This window comes from Sphaeramia orbicularis, chromosome 15 (genome assembly GCF_902148855.1).
Source record: "Sphaeramia orbicularis chromosome 15, fSphaOr1.1, whole genome shotgun sequence".
NCBI classification, from domain to species: Eukaryota; Metazoa; Chordata; class Actinopteri; order Kurtiformes; family Apogonidae; genus Sphaeramia; species Sphaeramia orbicularis.
The window spans coordinates 47437647-47457382 of record NC_043971.1 but is presented as its reverse complement, the minus strand read 5'-3'; the positions used below and the strand labels follow the sequence as shown (position 1 = coordinate 47457382).

Sequence of the window (19736 nt, the reverse complement as noted above, 5' to 3'; positions counted from 1 at the left end):
CGGACAGACACTGGGATTAGATTCAAAAAGCATTGGCTCTCATGGATTTCTATAGACTTTACTGTAAAAATGCTAAGCTTTTTTACAGGATGCATTTTGTTTTCTGTTTTATTTGGACCCTCTAATACGTGATATGCTTCATCTAAAAATTATTCCTCCATTAGTCAGGTCTCAGGTCAAATAGAAGCCACAGTACTTACGGTTAATAGTTGCTTCTATTGTGTAAGAATCCTTTGTTGTTGTTTGATGAAGTATACTGTTTAACCAGGTAACTAAACTAGCACTTAGCATTACCTCACTTTTGACCTTTTCAATTCAGTTCAATTCAGTTTTATTTGTATAGCCCAATATCACAACAAGGTTATCTCAAAGGGCTTTACAGAGTCAGTTGGATGTAAACAACAGTCAAATAAACAGCAAGAAGATGAGTAGCGTCCTGGGCATCCCCTGTCCTTAGACCCTCCTTCTCGGCAAGGAAAAACTCAAAACCCAGTGGGAAAAGGGAGAAACCTCGGGGAGAACCACAGTGAAGGACAGATCCACTCCCATGGACAGACAGGCTAGAGATGCACCAGGGCTGATGGACGTCCATTTGCAGATGTAGTTCTAGTCTGCAAGGATGCAGTAGGGTGGACACATGGGGGTCCATCCTGCTGGATGAGACAGGCAGGGGCGAGGAGGCCCATCCACAGTGGTGAGGCCGAGGACGTCCATCCAGACAGGTGGGGGAGGGGGACACAGGACAGGGCAGGACACAGATGGGTCAGTGCAGATCCTGTCGTCATTGGCTCCCAAGCGGTTACAACTGAAAAAGTAGCCACTCCCCCGGAGGGGAGTGGGGAAAGGGGACACCGGGTGAATAGCACTGCACAGACTAAGTTGTCTAAATATTAAAAATATAAGTGCAGACAAGAATGGTACGTAGAACCAGAAACAAGAGATAGGACTCAGTGCCTGTACTTCCCCCAGCATTACTGCTCCTAGGGCAGCTAAGACTGAACTGTGGGATCACTCTGGAGCCAGTGTACAGGAGCCCAAAAGGGCTCCTGTACACCTGCCCGTTTTGTCCAAATATGGTCAGTTCTGGCTTCAAAAAGTAAACATAGCAACAGCCAAATCAGCAATTACTGGCGTCAAACTGGTGTTCAGAAACCAATGAGGAAGCCACAGGTGACATGAACGCATGATGCATCTTGTTGTATCTTTTAAGATGTTTATTCTTCATATTAAATCTTGTAGCAACTGGCAAAACGTAATGCCTGCCAGTAATATAACACTGGGTTACAAAAAAATGTTTTTTGCAAGTTATCTAGGTTTTTCTGATGAATTAGGACCATTTTGCACCGCTAAATCCAAAAATGACATCTGTTTTTCTCAATCAGGTCAGGTTTTTTTGTTAATTTGATTTTGAAAAATTTGATCTTCTCACAAAATTGATTACATTTTTGTGACTTTATCAGTTGATTTTTTATATAGTTCTCACCCAAAATAGGTTTTAAGAGAAAAAAAAAAAAAATTTCTAACAGGATTCCTGTTAGGTACAATGGTGTATTCACCGCAGATGTAGCAGAATACGTCAGGCTTATTTTTGCAAGATCTTCTAGTCTAAGCCATTTCATTCACCCGTAAAACCATTAATCATAAATTGGCAAAAGTAAAATCTTCACAACTCATTTATTGCAAGAAATATGAAAGAATTTTGTATCATATGATGTGAAAATGCCCATAAATGTAAGCAAAAATGTTAAAAAGCCAATATGTAGCATAGTTCAGAAAGTTGACCTGATTGAGCAAAATTAATGTGATTTTTGGATTCAGCACACCAAAATTATCCTAAATCAGCTCAAAAAACTTAAACAATAAATTTGTTGTTGACCAGTGTAATAACTGTGGCCATTTTAAAGGCAATAAAGCAAATAACGTAGTAACATTTTACCAATAATGCAATAAATAATTATGTTTTTGGCTTAGCATAAAAACAAATTCCTTTGAAAAGGCAATAATTGCTGCCAGTAACAAAAAGGACTGCATTTCTGGAAATAAACATTTATTTTGTGTGCATTTTTTGAAGTTTGCTCATCAAAAATAGTGGATAATGGATGTCATAGTTGTCACATTCATTCATGAAGGATACATCCCATGAAGCTTTCTCTCTCCTTAATTATGGTTGTAAGAGCCAGTTTAAGCTTTAGCTTATTTGTTTTGCAAAAAAATCTCTATTTAAAATATTGTTTATTTGCTCAGATGTGTAATTTTGTAATTTCATGTATGGAGGAATTTTTTTTTTTTCTTAGATTTAATTCTTAGATCATATACATGATTTTTATCTGATTTGTTTTCAGTCATCTTGTTATGTCTTGTTACATCTTTTTTTGTCTTTTTCATCTTTGTTTATGATTGTTTATGTTGTTTTGTAATAGTATAAGGAGTACAATATAGAGATATTGGTATTAAATTGAACTGTGTAACAGTAATGGATGCCTGAAAACTTTACAAAAGTGCAGTAATGAAGTATTTGTTCTTCATCCTGTCAACCTCAGACCATCAATGTAGGTTAGTTCAGACTGAGTTTGAGACAATAAGAGCTGCAGTTGAATTTTTTTTTTTGTGCAGTGAGGCAGCAGGATGTGCAGTCGGTGTTTTTGTTTAGATAGACATTTTTAGAAGCTCACAGAGACAAAACAATGTGGACAACGTCATTGGATGGCTGTATGGGATGGGTCAGCCCTTGCACACAAACACAACAACCACACAAAAATGCACACGTGATAAAATCCATCATGCTTTCGTAGAACATCAGAATTCCTAACAACTAATGTCACATTTGTAGGAGTAAGTATCAGTGGATATTTGTTAGGAGGAATTATTGTGAATGTTTGCTGGAATTTGCATCAGGAAGACCCACCGAAACAAACACAATTGTGCGCACAACCATGTTGTGATCTATTTCCTGCTTGGTTCTTTTCCACTTTACCTTGTGTGGGCTCTATATTTAGCTCAGGTCAGGGAAACTGAGCGACACAGGCAGGAAAACTAAGTAGGGAAAGAATTGGAGGAAGTCTACGGGCCATTTAGCCAAACAACTGGCACAGTGGGATCAACTGAATGTGTAACAGCACTGTACAAGACAGACAAAGGGTCTCAGAATGAGAGAGGGTCAGCAGACGCTTTAGTCCAGATCGGAGGATTAAAGTGGATCCTGGTTTGGAACTGACAAAAGGTGGATGTGTACTTTTAAAGATGGATCCATGTGTTCTGCTGAGAAATCAGGGATAATTCCTGATCTCTGATGAGGTGAGGAGCCCCTATGGTTTTTTTTAAACATATGTATGAGTTGGAACATAGTTGGACTTGGATCACATGGTGGAGTATTTCAGTCTGTCAATCCTAATGTGGTCCAAAAGCAGTGTCTCCTCTGTGTTAGGGTTTAACTGATTTATCAGTTAAGGTAGAACATAATCATTTGACTTTGCATCTTTTCTGATTCAAGGTGTTCATGTGAATGTCAATGTGCATGATGCGAGATCCACTTTCTGCTGAGTGACCACTTTTTGGCATCAAATTGAGCTCAACTTTAATGAAAAAAGAGTCTACTGGTCACCATGAGAAACATAATTGATTTTTATGTAAATCAGGTAAACTGGATCCATATGTAAAAGTAGAATTTCCTGAGCACATCAAGATTTTGAGTTATACACAAGCTGATATAGACCCATCCACTTCCATATAATACCAGCATTTTAGTTCTCTAAACTCCTAAGTGATCATAATTCAGATGGAGAATTCAATTGAGGGGAATTTGAGGAGAATATCTCAATTCCCCTCAAAGCTCTGCTCTCTACATTTAATTTCATTTGTGCGAGTAGCACAAAAAGCGAAATACGTTTCTTCCATTCACATGTTGATTTTTTTTTAACCCAGTTTGAGTGATATAAGTGATGAGCAGGTGAGCAATTTTATACAGATATTTTTGGAAAGAAAACCAGGTACTGAGCTTCAAATCAAACATGATGGCAGTGGCGAATCCAGAAAAAATGGAAGGGGGGTCTTTGTCTGTCTTGTACAGCGCTGTTACACATTCAGCAGATCCCACTGTGCCAGTTTGCTTGCTTTACACAACATACTATGCATTACGGTCATATTGCATGACACAATATACACTTGTATCTTAACTAGATACATCTGCTGGCAAATTCACTCTTTTTGGAAACTTTTGATTGACATACAACTAAAACTAATAACTAACCTGGAGGCTTAGCATAAATTTTTTCTACCTCGTACTACATCTACTTGTAGTTCATACACAAAAATATGTGTGCATGTAACATGTTTGATGATCTGTCAAGCAGAACACTGTAGCGATTCACAAGATGCTGAAACATGTCTGATAGCCAGTAAATGCCCCAAAATGTATCTACACACACAATCACTAGCTGTGTTCTGTGGCAAATGCCATGCAGTAATATAGTTCCGACTGTATAATAATACATTACATACCTTCTGTGGCTGCCCGTTTGTTATTCTGGCGTGCAGACCCAAATGTTGCTTGGATAGTCAGTTGTCTCTTCATGATTATTAGACTTTAGTGTAGTTCAGATTTAACCCCCTTTACCATATAAGCACTAGTTATAAATGCCCCCCCCCCCCCCCCCCCCCCCCCAAAAAAAAAAAAAAAACAAACAAAAAAACATTGTAGAATTTGTGCAGTTAGTTTAATGTCCCACTCCAGATTTATTGATTATTCTCAGCTTAATGTTAATATTACTTTGACTGAGTCTCTAATGAAATTCATTTTTGACACTGGTTATGTCAGCTTATTAACTCATAAAGACACAAACATCCACCACCAACTAAAACCATTTACTGATATAAGATGTTGATCCTTTAATGCTATCAATTCATGTAAATAATTAGTGTAAATTATTTGTTTGTCATCTTTTCACGGTCATCAGATATCACCCATTTGGATGTTCAGAGGCTCTGTAGTGAATGTGGAAACATCGTCATCTTCTACAACATTGATTCACCAGTAAAACCAATGTAGTTTGATCAATGACAGTGGATGGACATATTTGTTTTTATGTTTAGTCAATGGTATATTTTGCTTTAAAAGTCACATTTTCTTAAATTTTCTCTTTTTTGATATACAAATCTTTGAATTTACTCTGAGCTTTTATGAACATGTACCAGTGACATGTGGTCAGGGGAGGCAGAGCCTCACTTGTCATTATGAAAAGAAAAAAAACAAACAAATAAGGATGAAATAAAATAAATGTTGATATTTGTCTGCTGATCTGTATTATAAACTTATTTTCCATGTGATTCCAATAATTATTTTTCAATTCAAAATTCTGCATTTCCCATTCAAATACAGGGAAGAGACATGTGGTGCAGCGGCAGCGAGCTGAGCCTCACTTTGGGTTGCGTAATCCCTCACAAACTGTGCTGGCATCCCATGAAATTAGAATGTTTTGCTGTCTCTGTATAGTGCCAATGAAATAATTTCAAACACTTTGATCATATGCCCTGACTTTCCATAGTGTGGACAATATATAAAATGTATGTGTGCAACTTGTTCAATCTAGCAGATCAATCACAAAACCGCATAAAAAGGCACTTGATGAGGCACGCAGTACTACTGCCTCATGGCAGAGGGCACTTGTGAGCCCAGAGGTTGTCCTTGCTACTCGTCGGTCAAGTGCAGCAATTTGTTTATTTTTCCTTCTCACCCCACCTTAAAGCTGCGTATGACTTTCATCACTTTTGTGGAGTACACTTTGAAATTGTTCACTGTGAGGGAAGAGATTCTGAGGCGTAATCACAGAAAGGCTCACGGATTTGTGATACTTAGGCTATGACTCGGGTTTTACACATCTGATGAAAAATTGGTGACGAAAGTCATACGCAGCTTAAATCTCAAAATGGAAGATTATCCAACACAATATCCAACACAATTTGATTGAAAATCTAATTTTGACCTTAAATGAAAATGCGCAGCACCAGGGGCGTAGAATTGCGTAGGGATGCTAGGGACACGTCTCTACCAACATACAGCCACTACTGTGTAGTCACAATCAATACAACAGCTGTCCATAGTGTTTAGACAATGATTATGGCACACAAAGGGTTAACAGTCGGTCTCTGCTAGAAGTCCCGCCTCTAACGTAAATATCACTCTCCAACTGGCTCTTTGGTTTTGCTGATGTACATGTGATTGGCTGTCCCAACTGTCACTCAATCTACTTGTAAAAGGAACCTGCTAGTTGGACTAAGTTGTCAATATGTTTGGCATTTGTTCTGCCTGAGTCACGTTAGCTAGATGGATTTGAATATCAGTGGTGTCCTTTACATGTACATTTGTACATGTGTTTGTGTGCTTGAGCGCCCATGCATGTGTGCTTGGTAATTAGGATTTGAAGGATGTCAAAGAAAAGAAAACTACTCAGAAGACACTTCTTTAGGAGTCAATGTGTAAGTTAGCTCAAGGGTATAGAACTGTAGAGGCTTAACAACACAGATCCTGAATAAAAGACAATATTAAACACCAAACAGATACACTTTTTGAAAGTTATTTTACTTATTATTTTCATATATTTCTATGGAAGAGACCAACTGTTTAAAAAACACAAATAAAGAAAATTTGTGGGGAAAGTACAATAAAACCTCAGATTGTAAATGTGATTCTAGATGTGATTTTATCCATATTTTTGGGGAATAAATTACATGTAATAATTGCAAGTAAAAGCCTTTTTTGCTCAAGTAATAACTGTACCATCAAACTCTATGATCATTGTATCCCTAATCTGTTCATATGTCAATCATCAACATATTTATGTCAGGTGACAGACAGTAGAGAGGCAGGAGGAGGTAGAGGAGGAGAGGCTAGAAATTCACAGGTGAGGTTAAATAATAATGGATATGTTAGTCATGAGAATAACTTTGCAGAATGCATTAAATTCTTGTATTGTCTTTATATATTCAGATATGCATTATAAACATGTCAATTATTAATTTTTTTTTTTCTGACTATGATTGTTTGCTCGTTTGATCAGCTTTACATGACGTGAAATTATGATTGCAAATGCAAAAAAACATCAACTTTCGGGAATACTGCCTTTGAGCACTTTTGTGTCCCCACTAATGTCCAAATCAAACCTACTCCCTTTGCGTAGCACGTATGTACAGTATTTGCAAAGAATGCTGATATGAGATTTGAAACTTAACCTATTAACTGTTGCCAGTCAAATCAAGAATAAGATTTTGGGTTCACATATCTATCGATCTGACTCATGAACCTCACTGCATGTCACTGACATCAATATGATCAGCAAATGAAATATAGAAAAATACCTTATTTACACTGAAAAATGCAAAATGCAGAGGATAGTATTATTAGAAATAGTGATGATTCACTTAGGAATGACAAAAAAAAAGGAACAATAAAACAGTTGTGGGTCTTTAAGGCTTAATCAACTCAAAGACCATAATTCTAACATCTGCCTGTAAAAATGGGTTTGGGGTCAATGGGTTTTACCAGTGAATCAATGTTGTAGAAGATCATGGTGTTTTCATATTCACTACAGAGCCTCTGAATGTCATATCTGATGATCATGAAAAGATTACAAACTATATTTTGCACCAATTATTTACATGTATTGAAAGGATTAGTGGATCAACAGGTATTAAACAGTTTACATCAGTCGATGGTTTTGGTCATTGGCAGTTGTTTAGGTCTGTATGAGTTAAACAGAAATTAATGGCTCAATAAATCTGGAAACAAACATCTGAATTAATTTTTTTTTTAGCAATTTTAGATGTGATCTAAATTTTTACTTTCTCTCAAGGTCCGTGATCCTGGTTGAGAAACCTGATATTAAGCATCGGTTACAGTTAGATCCAATATGCACATACTGACAGACTGTATAATGGCCTGTTAGTGTTGATTAATTATCTATAACTATAACTCAGAATTATCATTATGCAGTGCCTACTTTTTTCTTTTGTGACTGCAATGCTCCAGCAGCAGCTCATCAAAAGACAGCGGTAGGGCACCATCCCACCTGTCTCACATGAAGAAGAAGATGATAGGAATCACCTAAAATATTTTTTGAAAAAACGTTCATATTTATCTAAACGAGCAATGCATGATACAGGCTGTGAGTACCATGTATAATCTGCATACAACTAGTAGTTTAAAAAGTTTTTGGTCATTTAGTGAGTAGTGAATTGATGTGTTTCCTGTTTGGTGTGCAAAAATCTGCACCCTCTTGCTATAATAGACTTTCATTTTAAATGGCACTTGTGCAGTAGACTCCACCTCCAATACAAGAGACAGGAGAGGCTTGGGGCACAAACAGTTCCACCCAAGCCCCACCCATAGAAGTAAACGTCACATCCCGAAAGGAATCAAGAGCGTCCTCAGAAATGCAATCAGCACATAGGTCCATTGGTAATACTACTGGGCTATGTAAAAGTGGTAGGATAGTTCAGTGGGTGATACTATGGCTTCGATGTGGGTGACTGGGGTTTGAATCCTGGCATGGGTGGTATCAATGTTGATTTTCTGCTTTTTTCGATGCCATGTGATCTACTTGCACAACCTGCGCCCCTGGTCTAAATGCATAGGCCATATTATCAGTGGAAAAGACACTTGCCAGGGACATGCCTGACTTTAACAATATAGAGTCATTGAAAAATTTGCATGCTTGATGGAAAGACAGGTGCTATAAAAACAAAAACTAAGTGACTGAAAACACATACTGTGTATTTTTATTTTAATTTAAATTAATATTTTAAAATAGTGGTGCATCTATTTTGCTATATCCTAGTGGTGATGACTGACTTGGATCCTTACCCCCACGAAAAAATAATTTCACCAGCTGCCACTGCAATGCACTTATGAAATTTTCAAAGTAAGAAAAAAATCTGACAAATACAGATGATTGTTATCTCTGCCTTTAAAATGAACCTAAATGCTGGACTATGGAACAACATGTGACTACTATTTTGCATAATTCATCTCACTGTCTTGTCTTGAGGCAGTGCTTTAACCCACTGTGATGTTCACAGATCAAGAGTTAGTGGCAACACATTTTTTCCCATAACTGTTTTGTCAGTTGAAGTTGTAGTATATACATTCATAATGCGCAGCATCACCAGCTAAAGGTGCATCAACAACTCTGCATAATTCCGTCATTTCTTTTCATCTAAGCAGCTGCTCAGAATAGAGGGTTGGTAATCAGACTCTGCTCTTGTGAATGTATGAAATAGTTTATCCATTTACATCCATTGCAGTTTGTCCTAAACAGGCTATCGTCAGCACCCGTTTAATGAATATCTCTAGTACTGTACAGGGAGATGATTCTCATGCTCATATATCTGTCATTACAAGGTAAAACCCTCACAGCATTTTAGACTTCAGTCAAACTGCACAGAGTCTGAGTGTCTCCTCCACAATTATTTGGACAGATGGTTTGTGTGTAATAACATTTAATCCACTTCTTCTCAACCTTTTAAAAATAGAAATGATGTTAACAGGATGATGTTTTGAGTGTGGGGTTGTACATCTCGTTCTCAGGTTTTGATGAGCAAATATTTATAGTGTCACAGGGTCACATTTTTGACAGATGAGAAACAAGATAAAAAAAAAAAAAAAAGGAGAAAAAAAAAAGGTTAACATTCAACATGCTCCTTTTTGTAGGAGGATTGTAAATGTAATTTTTTTTAATATTAGGACTTGAATACATGACTTTTTCTCATTGGGTATCCTTTTTGACATTATGCTCATTCTCAAAATATCATAACTTTTTTTTTGTTTGTTTGTTTGTTTTTTTTTTACATGTATTGTATATAGAGGGTATGCACATACATCACTTCCCCCCGGGCCACGCCCCTCTAAGTCAGACTGAGTGGCAAAAACCAACCTGCTCAACATGACGGAGTATAGCAGTAAACACAGCGAGACCGGGAAAATGTGGAATATGAAATTAAATGAAGGACAGTTGGACTCGACATGGATCCGTACGAGCTACCAAAGAACAAGTGGTCCATGAACATTGACATGTGGACAGAAATGGAGTATCCTGACATCCAGGGTATAGGGGATCATCGCTATTTTTACCTGAAACAAATATACATGGTTTCATCATTACTGACAACCAGGGTCCAAAACTAGGGCCCAGAACCAGCTGATCCTAAGTGCATTTACAGTAGACCGTGTACTGACCCCAGTGAATATATGCATGATCTACTGGTACTGAGGAGATTTATGTCTAGTTCAGATCAAGTACTTTATACAGCACAGATGCTACTGCTGTGGACCAGCAGGGGACCACTGGATTCTGGGAAATTAGGAGATGTTTTCCCACCTGTTTTAAATTATGACATTATTCTGGTAATATTATGGCTTTATTGCCAGAATATGACGACTTTAATCTCATTAACGAATGACATTTTTGTTAAATTATGATTTTTTTTTTCATAACTATGACTTTATTCTCATAACATTGTGATTCTTTTTGTATTTGACTTTATTATCATAAAATTACGGGTCTTATATTGATATTTTATGACTTTATTCTCAATGTGACAAGTGTTTATATTTTCCTATGTGGCTCTAATACTCCGTTGTAGCTTTATTCTCCAGTTCCCCCGTATTCGAAAAACTGGGTTAACCTCAGTTTAAGTTAGTTTACTAATCATGTAGGAGCACAAGGTTCATAATCACAAAATGAAGACAAAAACCATGAAAGATCTGATCATGAAACCAAGAGCTTTACTAAGAAGTAATGTTAGCCAAAACAATACATCATTTAAGGTCTGATTTGACCCAAAAATACAGCATAAATTAATGTTAGCTGACACCAAACAGGATCCACAGATCTAGGTTTGGTTTCCTGGATTTGTGGATCCATCTACTTCTCTTTTCTTTGTCTTTCGGTGTCTGTAAAACGATCGTTCTGACTGCTTTTCAAACCTGTTTGTACAATCAATCGCACAGCAGCTCTTTCCCACTTTTTATTAAATATTGTTCTTCAGTTTAGACAGTATTGAAGCCAACGCTGTCACTCGTCTCCCCCTTTCTGCCACTCAGTGGGCGGAACCGCGGTGACTTCCACTAGCGGTGACGTCACGTGCATGCCCTCTATATAGAGTACAGTACAGTAAACTACTCTGAACTAGGGCATTAACTGAAAGTTGGTTTGTTGACATGTCGACGTCTGTGGCACAAGTCAACGTTACTTTGGAAGAGTCGACTAGTCGTGTGTTTTATTCTCTCTCCCTTCCATCAACCGACAGTGCGCGAGCCGTCATTCAGCGCATGTCAATACTCTCATCTTTCTACATGAAAACATGGAGCGCAGGGGGAAGTAGTGATCCGCAGATCAGTGGACCCGGCTCAGGTTGGTGCGGGTCCAAAAAATTTTACTTTATTTGCGGGGCGGGTCAAAAAAATTCCACAAAGTGGCTTAAAAAAAAAAAAAAAACGACCCGCACATCACTAGCGCAAGGCCAAGACTGAAGGAAGACGATAACTTAGAGTAGGATTACTAAACTGACTGTGATCTAGAAAAACTACGGTCTCAGTAATGTTCTGTGAACCATGTACACCACCGATATTGAATAATAATTTAGACAGCCAGTGTGTTTGGATTATTCTGTTCATTTATTTCATGAAGACAATGCGCTCTTTTCTCTAACATGCTGTGCGTCTTTTCTGCCGCTGTGTTAACTTTTTCCCACTTTATGTTGTTCACTTAAATTTTAAAAAAAATTCAAAGTGTTAGCCTATGTTTTGTTTTGGTTAAATGTCTGAGAAGGACTGTTGATGCTTGTGTCTTAGTTTTTTTTATTCTGCTCTTTACTGTACATTGTTAATGTTACAGTAAACGTTTGTACAAGTTGCTCATTGTTGAACGGCTGTGTGTCTGTGTTAATTAAGACTGATTCAGTAAATGATTTAAACATCTTACATTAGCTTCATGTCTTAAGTACCTGCTGTTGTATTTAGTAAATGTTGCTTTTATTGATTTATTATATATTAATTACAGCAATTCAGTCTCACTTTTTGCCCTCAATGAAAATGCAAGTAATAATCGTAAAGAAACCAAACCATAAAAATAGTGTAATAGTTAGAATATATAAATATATTTCTTCATCCTGAAATAAAAACCGTGAGGGAATTAAAAAATACGTGTTTGGTAATAGTGTGCGCAAGGTTGATGCCAACAAATTAAGGCCCATCCCCAAAATACAGATGATAACAATATGGACGCATTTTTCTTCAACACAGTTAAACACAATATTAACACAGGCTTACATATTAATATGGATAACTCTAATACAAAGGTTTTTTTTTTGGTTTTTTTTTGTTTTTTTTAAAGGCCTGATATGTCCTAAAGGCCCCACTCTCTATTAGAGGAAATACTGTATACACCAATTAGCCATAATGTTATGACCTCCAGAAATGACGTACTAATAATATTGATTGTTTGTTTAGTGGGTGGGATATACAGGGTGGGGAAGCAAAATTTACAATGAACATTTAGTTGTTTTTTCTCAGCAGGCACTACATCAGTTGTTTTGAAACCAAACACATATTGATGTCATAATCATACCTAACACTATTATCCATACCTTTTCAGAAACTTTTGCCCATATGAGTAATCAGGAAAGCAAACGTCAAAGAGTGTGTGATTTGCTGAATGCACTTGTCACACCAAAGGAGATTTCAAAAATCATTGGAGTGTCCATAAAGACTGTTTAGAATGGAAAGAAGAGAATGACTATGAGCAAAACTATTACAAGAAAGTCTGGAAGATACTATTAAAGAAGAATGGGAGAAGTTGTCACCCGAATATTTGAAGAACACTTGTGCAAGTTTCAGGAAGCGTGTGAAGGCAGTTATTGAGAAAGAAGGAGGACACATAGAATAAAAACATTTTCTATTATGTAAATTTTCTTGTGGCAAATAAATTCTCATGACTTTCAATAAACTAATTGGTCATACACTGTCTTTCAATCCCTGCCTCAAAATATTGTAAATTTTGCTTCCTCACCCTGTATTAGGCATTAAGTGAACATTCCTCAAAGTTGATGAGTTGGAAGCAGTAAAATAAGTGACGTAAGGATCTGTGTGACTTTGACAAGGGAGAAATTGTGATGGGCAAATGACTGGGTCAAAGCGTCTTGTTGGATCCCGGTCTGCAATGGATAGACCCTTTTAAAGCTGGCCTAAGAATGGAATGACAACTACATCACAAATCCATCATGCATTTGCAAATCCATAGACTCCTCAGGCCAGAACTGTTTTTATTGACAAAACACAACTTTAGAAGAGTAGCAATAATGTTATGTATCCATAAACCAGGGGTAGGCATTTGGTGGGTCATGGGCCCTTTTCCAGTGGTTCCATGTGGCTTTGTCAAAAAAAAACAAAAAATAGAAATCAATACTTTCTTTCTTTCTTTCTTTCTTTCTTGCTTTCTTTCTTTCTTGCTTTCTTTCTTTCTTTCTTTCTTTCTTTCTTTCTTTCTTGCTTTCTTGCTTTCTTGCTTTCTTTCTTTCAGTAACAGTGGTAGTCCCGTCCAGGTAGTCAAATTCACATTTGAAAAGCCAAGTGGCAGCCCACAAGTAATGTTTATGTTGTCATTTTATGTTTTGGTCTGATGCTCCACCCATCACCTATCTCCCAGTCATGAAGTCAGTAGCATTTCAGCATCCAGGTCACTGAGCTGCAGCTTGGAATATTTCTGATCATAAATGTTTAACCTTACTAAACCTAAAAGGCCTCTTATGATTCCTAAATATGTTGTGACAAAGTCAGAAACAAAACACGGATATGTATAGGAGAAGCTTTTGAAAGATGGAGACAGCTGAAAGCAGAGAACAATTTGAAGACCGACTCCGGCTCTCACCGAGCCTGGCTCTCCCATGGCCTGAGTGAGACCAGGGCCTGGTAAGAGCTCGGACGGTATTTATACCGGTGCAGGACTCGTCACATGCCATGGTAGCTCCTTGCAGTAGAGGCTCATGCTGGATCTAGTAAACTCTAGACTGGGGGGAGGCGGAGGGGATCCCAAGCTCTGCAATATTTTGAATGTGACTGCAGTACCAGTTTTGGCCACAAACCTGCATATGACTCCTTTAAGTGAACACGTTGAAACGATTCAGAAATGGAACTGAATTAAGTAACACTTTGCTAATATAACTATTAATTATCCCATAAACTAGTCGGATTCACTCAATAAGTATTAAAGCCAGCAGAAGTGCTGTGTGATGCCCTGTGCAGCTGGTAGTTTCTATGGCAAGATCTCCAATTGTAATGCAAGAGTAATTGCTGTCGACGGACAGACCAAGCTGAGGTAGCGAGTGAGTCAGGCTGAGTTGCTGAATCAATTTGCTACCTCAGCTCGGTCCCTCTGTCAACGACAACTACTCTCACAATACAATATGTGAACCACTAACTCACTGTCTCACTGAATTGCTCAGTGAACCGTTGCCTCGCTGAACTGATTCAGTGAACCACCAACTCACTGACCCGCTGAATCATTCAGTGAACTGCTAACTTTCTGAATCAATTCAGTGAACCACTAACTTTCTGAATCTACTGAACTGCTGAATGAAACTAGATACCCCTACTGTAAGACAGAAGCCATATTAGTCATGAACGAACAGCAAAGCTAATTTAAATTTAATTTAGCTGCAAGACAACACACAAATAAAAGATAGATAGATAGATAGATAGATAGATAGATAGATAGATAGATAGATAGATAGATAGATAGATAGATAGATAGATAGATAGATAGATAGATAGATAGATAGATAGATAGATAGATAAAAATTGATAATTTTATTTTATTATTCTTATTGTAATTACATAAAGTGTTCTTTATGCTGCTTAAAGCATCTTTGTGTTAAGTTATTTTTTCTTTGTGTTTTTTCATTACTGCTTTGTGTACAGTACTACATTGATATAACAGTGGAAAATCTCAATTAAGTTTTAAAATTTGCAAACTAGCTCATAGATGCAAGAAACGGAAAAGAGACTGAATATTTCACTATCGAGTATGAGACCAGCAGGTCAGCAGATAGATCAAACAGTTCACTAAGTTAAGCAACGGCTCTGTAAACCTGATGATGTGAGTTTGAGCCTTGGCTTTGTTGATTTTATTTATTCATTTATTTATTTATTTTTCAATTGGTGAATCAATTGAATTGGTTTGGAATCGATTCGCTGTCAGATGAACCAAAAGAATCGAGTTAGTTAAAACAATTGGACTACCCATCACTAAGTGCCATTAGTAAAAGTACACTACATTTTATTTTATGTTACTGGGGGTATTCATCTGTATACTCTATTGCAAAGAAAGCCTTCACATACCATTTTTGCTGCACAACACAATAATGACAAATGTCACTGTTTTCTTTAGTGTAGTTTGTTAATTTCTTTGTAGTTCTGTAAATGCACCAAAACTTTGATTTAATCTCCATATAATCCATACAAACCAATCCTAAAGAGCTTCTTAAACAGTCACCACTTTGAGGTAAATATATGAGTATATTTGTTGGTTCCAGACAGTTTTTTTTTCTGTTTCTGTCCTATAACAGCTTTTTAGGTAGCAAAGGTTGTCAACCTGTGCCATAGATGCTCAACTGAGCTGAGACCCAGTTATCCTTTCTTAGATCACTTTTGGTAGAGCGAACCCACTGCAAACCAGGAATACCCAAGAAGACCTGCAGTTGGGGAGATTTTCTGACCTAGTCATTTAGAAAACCACTATTTGGCCCATATCAAAGTTGTTCAGTTCCTTTCAGTTGTCCAATTTGCTGCTTTCAACACATAAACTTCATGGACAAAATTTTCACTTGTTTCCTAAAATTTCCCACCACCTGAAAAGTGCCATTGTAATGAAATAATCCACATTATTACCACTTCTGTCAGTGGTCAGAATGTTGAGGCTGATTACTGTATCTATGAATGTGTATATGGTTGTGTATTTTATCACAGTGTGAGTGTAATTAAAGCCTTTCCTATTTTTGTGTTTTACATTTTGCTCAAGGACATCTCAGTGTGCACACCCAAGAATCACAATGTGCTGTGTTTTTCTGTGGGACTTGGAGATGACACATTAGCTGTAGTTCACTGTTTCAGGACTGATTTATCACTGTGCAGCACACAATGTATCACACGCTCATACACTGTCAAAAATAATGACTTCTGCCCACAAGCCTGGTCATACAATGTACACACACAAAAACAACTACATATACAAAGACAAACAGGAGTGAAAAGCCAGCACAGTGGTACAATTCATGGCTGGAATTACTTGCCCTTTTGTTAAATGCTGATTTTTTTTTTTAAATTCACATTTTCAGTCTAATTTTGTTTTCCTATAAATGCTTTTAAATATACATAGTTTACGCATAAGGTATTCAAAGATTCAAATGTTTTTTATTGTCAATTCAGTAGATTCACAGGACATAGAGAATTGAGATACTGTTTCTCTCTCACCTTGTCAAATGGTATGCATGCTATGCAAAAAAAAAAAAAAAAAAAAGCCAGAAGAGGTTTAAAAAAAAAGAATAAGAATAATCATCATCAGCATCATCTTCATTTCCAGACTCAGAAGTCCATTTAAAAACAAGCAACAAATAAAATAAATTAAAACACACACACACACACACACAAACAGGGTATAAACACAGACAAAACATCACCAATATTATAAAAGACAACCGTACCAGTGTCGCCACAAGGATGGTTGGTATCGCACCAAACTATGACTGGGATTTGTCAACAGCATAATGATGGAATTCTGAGAATCCTTCAATCTACAGATAAATTTGTACATTAAGTTTCTCTTAAGAGCCTGAAAAGTGTTAACTCCTGCATTACAAAATAACTCACTTGCACTAGTCCACTGAGGTTTATAAAACAGTATTCTCATGGAATCATTTATATGGAACTTTGAGCTTTTGTATGCTAACCTTTTTAAACCTGGCCCACAAGGGGGCAGTATAAAGAGGGGTACAATATGCTTCGAAGAGATTTTTTTTTTAAACATTTTCTGTACACATTGAGAATTTTCTTGCCAACATGTTATGTTATGGCCTGGGCATATACACTCAACAAAAATATAAATGCACCACTTTTGTTTTTGCTCCCATCTTTTCATGAGCTGAACTCAAAGATCTAAAACTTTTTCTATGTACACAAAAGGCCTATTTCTGTCAAATATTGTTCATAAATTTGTCTAAATCTGTGTTAGTGAGCACTTCTCCTTTGTCCTTTGCTGAGATAATCCATCCACCTCACAGGTGTGGCATATCAAGATGCTGATTAGACAGCAGGATTATTGCACAGGTGTGACTTAGGCTGGCCACAATAAAAGGCCACTCTAAAATGTGCAGTTTTACTGTATTGGGTGGTCCAGGGGGGTCAGAAAACCAGTCAGTATTTGGTGTGACCATCATTTTCCTCGCACAGTCTTCTTCATGAATTTTCTGAAACAGCTTTGGAGATGGCTTATGGTAGAGAAATGAACATTCAATTCACAGGCAAAAGCTCTGGTGGAGATTCCTGAAGTCAGCATGCCAATTGCACATTCCCTCAAAATTTGTGACATCTGTGGTATTGTGCTGTGTGATAAAACTGCACATTTTGGATTGGCCTTTTATTGTGGCCAGCCTAAGGCACACCTGTGCAAAAATCATGCTGTCTAATCAGCATCTTGATATGCCACACCTGTGAGGTAGATGGATTATCTCAGCAAAGAAGAAGTGTTCACTAACACAAATTTAGACAGATTTGTGAACAATATTTGAGAGAAATAAACCTTGTGTGTACACAGAAAAAGTTTTAGATCTTTGAGTTCAGCTCATGACAAATGGGAGCAAAAACAAAAGTGGTGCGTTTATATTTTTGTTGAGTGTAACATCTGACATTGCCTGTACATATCCTCATCACAGGACATTTGATCCATAATAAAGTGACCAAAATACTTTATTTTGGTGCTCACATGCAGCACGTGTCCTGACAGGTAAAAATTAGGAAAGTTTAGGTCCTTGTCCCCTTTAGTGCTGCATATCAATACTGTATTCTTTGTAGCATTGTATCGCACATCATATGTTAGACCATAATCAGAACATATATTCAGCAGCTGCTAAGGGGAAAAAAATGGCCAAATCATCAACATACATGAGGTGATTGATTATACCGTTACCAAACACACCGTTTTGCAACCATTCAGTTGTTTAGATAGATTGACGATGTACGTGTTAAAGCAGTCGTTTACAACCTTTTTTGGCTCGTGACCCCATCTTAACATCACAAATTTCTGGTGACCACAGACATTCAAAATGAAGACTTTTTTGGGGGGGGGCTAAAATTAATTTGTTTCTGATCGTGTAATAGTTTGCTACACTATATTGCAAATAAATGTTAGTTTTAGACAACATCTATATATATAATGTATATAATGACTATATAATGTATATTATTATGGACAGAGGCAGAAAAGCCAGGTGTAGATTACTGCACAAAGTGAAAATTTTATTTTCCTAGGTCAGGATATGTACAGTCAGTCCGGTTTTTATTTACAAGGCTACAAATTAATACTGAACAAAAAATAACTCAAACTATGAATTATGAAAGAGCTGCATCTGAAATCGGCCACAGTGAGCATTTGAAAGATAAACAGTACCACAGTGCTTCAGTTTCAGCTTCACAGTTTGTCATGTCTTATATTGTCTCTCTCAACTCACCATACATTTTTTATTAGTAATTTTTTATTTTTATCAATTACTAGATTTTTCAGGCGACCCCAGTGGAATTCCAGGCAACCCCACATGGGGTCCCGACCCCAAGGTTGAAAAACACTGCGTTAAAGAGTGCAGGAGAAAGCAGCCCCCCCGCCACACACCATGCTCACTCCAAAGGGGAGGACATTTTATCTCCCCATTTGACTCGCATACTCTGGTTTGCATACCAGTACACTAGAAGCCTTAATATATAATTAGGAACCCCCTTTTCACTTAGTTTCATAAACAACTCTCGATGATTGTTTGTAAAAACTGAGGCACTCAGAGTAGGGCTGAAATTAAAAAGCCTTTATTGAAGCATGACCAGACAAATAAAAGAAGTCCGCCCATATGGATCCTCCTATATGGGCAGCCTTCTTTTATCAGCCCTGATGAAGGCCTATAGGCCGCAACGCGTCGGCTCAGTTTTTATTTGTCTGGCCATGCTTCAATAAAGGCTTTTTAATTTCAGCCCTACTCTGAGTGCCTCAGTTTTTACAAACAACTAGTATTTGGATCCCAACACTGATGAGTACCAGAAGCTAGGAAAGAAGACTAATGATACCCACGCAGCACTCCAGGCTTGTGTTTTTTTGATCTAACTCTCGATGATTGACATAATCAAAGGCCTGAGAGCATCAACAAATCCTATTACGACTGAGGGGTTTTTCCTCCTATATACCTCAACAGCCTCTGTCAAGGCATAAATACAAAGATCAGTACCATGCTTAGATTTAAAGCCGAAGTGGTTATCTGTGGCACCAATATATTTAGATATCTGCCCTAAAAGAATACTCTCAAGGACCTTTGACGCCACAATTGCTAAAGCAATAGGACGGTAATTATCTAGGCTCCCAACCTTGCTAGCTTTGTCCTTGATAATAGGCACCAAAGTGACGGACAGCATGGAGTCTGGTAGCAGGCCATAAGAC

The 19736-nt window shown here is 37.3% G+C and overlaps 1 protein-coding gene across 1 annotated transcript in view; it reads left to right on the top strand.

Moving 5' to 3' along the window:
- The first annotated feature begins 3156 nt into the window (after nt 1–3156).
- Nucleotides 3157–19736, top strand: part of rasgrp3 (RAS guanyl releasing protein 3 (calcium and DAG-regulated)) — a 126348-nt gene continuing 109768 nt past the window's right edge. Inside the window, exon 1 of the mRNA XM_030156887.1 lies at nt 3157–3294. The gene's annotated coding sequence lies outside the window, so the exon portion shown is untranslated. The remainder of the gene's footprint in view (nt 3295–19736) is intronic.